Below are 2,947 nucleotides of genomic sequence, written 5' to 3'. Positions count from 1 at the left end.
AAATGGTCTTTTATTTAATATGAGACTCTCCACATTCTACAATACCAATGATATATTTTCCATCTTTTCAATTTTTTTCCACTCTGAAATTTCTATTGCTGCATTTGTTTGTGCACTCTATCAGCTAAAGCCTACAGGGTGAAATATAACCCTCCCTAGCTAGTAGGCACTCTTTTTGGAGAAGGAAGGCCATCGCAATTTCGCCGTTTCTCTTTCTACCGTCTAATTTGCATATATAATCTTTGTATTATTTTTGTTGATAGAATTGTGATGGATTGCAAAAGCGGATAATTCGGATGAAGCAATCAAAGGGTCCATTTGAAGCGGCATTGGAGGAACAAGAGGAATCACCACCTGATTCCCCAATCAGTCAGGATGAGTTAAACAGCCAAACTCCAATTGAAACCCATAACCAATCCGCTGGTGGACACAATATTCTTGCATATGATGACATTGGCACTAACATCAATAATCTCTCTCCCATCAGCCAGTTCCACTCCTATGTTGGTCTTCACTAGTGTTAATGCTAATTCTGCGGATGCAACTACCACTAAGAACAAAGAATATGATGACGATGAAGAGGAAGAAAACGTGGACGTTGAGCTTGGCAAGTTCCCTTATAGTGCTGATCCTGCTAAATGGCCAAGATGCAGTGAGTTTCCTTTTCTTTCCATTTTGCTTATTCCCGTTCCACCTTTGATACATTAATGTATCTGGAGAAACAGACATGTTTTCTGGTGTTTATATGATCTAGTATAAATATTTCAAAACTGATGCTCTTCTGCTCCATACTTCTGTTGCCGTTTTATAGTAATTGGGGAGGCATCTGCCTAGAGCCGTTAAATATCTGCTTCTTTTCAGGGCCATTTTATCACAATTCACAGTGGATCAGATGAGTAGATATGAATCCTTTAGGAGGTCTGCACTTCAAAAGTCCAACATTAGAAGGGTAGGCTTCTGAGCAGATTTCTTTTTTTTGGGGTTCTTTCGGAAGATTTTTTGTTATTATTATACATGGTAGATTTGTTATTATTTGTTGTCTTTTAGATGCTCTACATTCTAAACTTTTTGTATTCTTCTTTCAAAAGATAAGGACATTAAACACCGGACATTTATATATATATATATATATTAATTTGCACTTGAGCATTAGCTGAAAGTTATGTTTTGCCCATTGTTGATGAATGGACCTGAGATTCCTTGGGGCTTTATGCTAGTCGCTATAGCTCAATGGCCTATTTACACATTTCAATATTGTAAAACATGAATCGATAATACATTGACTTCTGGTTTGTGCTGGCGTAAATACAGTTGTTGGTAAGCATCACTGGAAGCCAGAAATTTCTTTACCAATGACCATTGTTGTGTGTGGGATAGCAAAATTGTTTGTTGGTTAACTTGTTGAGACAGGTATGTGCACTTTTTTCTTCTACGGTAGTAGTGTTGAGATTTCATTTCCTGACACAAATTAGTTTGATTGAAATAGAAAACAAGCAGAATGAAACATTGCAAATGGAAGAATACTTCTAAATGCAGCACTTTGAAACTTTCTCAATTAATTACGTTGTCCAGAACCAACGCAACAAAAGATATGAACCAACATATGGCTTAGTATTAAAAAGATCATCAATCAAACTTTAAACAGCCAAGTTTATTTTCATTATCTTGGTGGTTTGCAGCTAAAATAGTTATGACAGAGAGAAGAGAACTGGACCAATCAGGCCTCGTCATATCAGAGAAGCTTATAGAAGATCGAAGCTTGAAGGCAAAGTGCCTAAGAGATCAGTGCAAAGGCTTTTTCACTAAGTGGATCAAGAAACAAGCTTGGTCAACATTTGTCAAGTCTTTTACTAGTTTCGTTGTTCGCATATCTGACAACACTTGTTATGTAATTTCTTTTCAATCTCGTGTTGCCTTTCTTCCTTTATTTCTTTTCGTTGAAGAGGTTATTAGATGCTTGTAGACCATTGAGTCAGTGGTAGGTGGATGGAATCAATGTATAATCGTGTTTGTGTATACTGAGGATGCCCTATTTTTGTTTTCAGCTCCAAGACAACCTAGATACTTTGCCAAAAGTAAGGGCTCTTCAAGCCCATTTGCTTGTTCATAAGAGCTCGGAAGATTGGAATTTATTGATGGTTGCTTATGATTTTAATCTGATGCGAGACATAATAACAGTGTCTAGGCGGTTTTCCCTTCTTGGGCTGAGGCATACGTTAGCTTGGGTTGTTGGAGGAACCTGTCATTCTGAAGCACTGTCTGTTAGAGCACTGTTCTCATATTGTCATGCTTATATGATGAGATGACGGCCAATCACGTCTGGAGAAAGATAATTTGTTCTATAGCGCAGGTATTTGTACACTGTGCATCTGGTTTAAGTCCATTTTGCTAGTAAGTGGTATGTTGCACTCCCTTGTGAAAGAGAGTAGGGTAGAGTATAATATAATAGAATAAGGTCTGCTGCCTACATTTTTTTTTGTTGCACATTTGTTCGCACCACAAGCTTTCATTGCCATGCTGCATAATAATCAATGTTAAAATTTCTTGCACTGATGACCAGCACCTCCTGCTGTCTGTATGATAAACAAATACATGAACAGATTATTTTACTCTGCTCAGTCTTTTATGATTATTGATGTGTCTGATGATATCTACACATCCATTTCTATGCATTATATAAAAAATTATCCTTGGAAGAGGTTCATTTGCCATCACATGACATTCATAAACAATTTTTTATATTATTAATTGATTTTTTTTATTTATTTTAAGTTACGTAAATCTAATTATTCATAAACTTTAGATTCATATTTATTAAATAGTATAAATACCTATGAATCAAACTAATTATTTTTTAATTAATTTTCTTTTATTTTTATTTTAAATTACATGAATATAAATATTCATTAATTTAATCATTCATAAATATATTATCATTATGAACCTA

General features: G+C 35.2%; 1 pseudogene; it reads left to right on the top strand.

The window, feature by feature from the left end:
* The first annotated feature begins 214 nt into the window (after nucleotides 1-214).
* LOC111286353 (transcription initiation factor TFIID subunit 11-like) lies at nucleotides 215-2,308 on the top strand (annotated as a pseudogene).
* The last annotated feature ends 639 nt before the right edge of the window (nucleotides 2,309-2,947 follow it).

This window comes from Durio zibethinus, chromosome 6 (genome assembly GCF_047325235.1).
Source record: "Durio zibethinus cultivar Kanyao isolate XHJ-2024 chromosome 6, ASM4732523v1, whole genome shotgun sequence".
Classification (NCBI taxonomy): Eukaryota; Viridiplantae; Streptophyta; class Magnoliopsida; order Malvales; family Malvaceae; genus Durio; species Durio zibethinus.
Note: the sequence above shows the minus strand (reverse complement) of the source record. Positions and strands in the feature narration are given on the sequence as shown.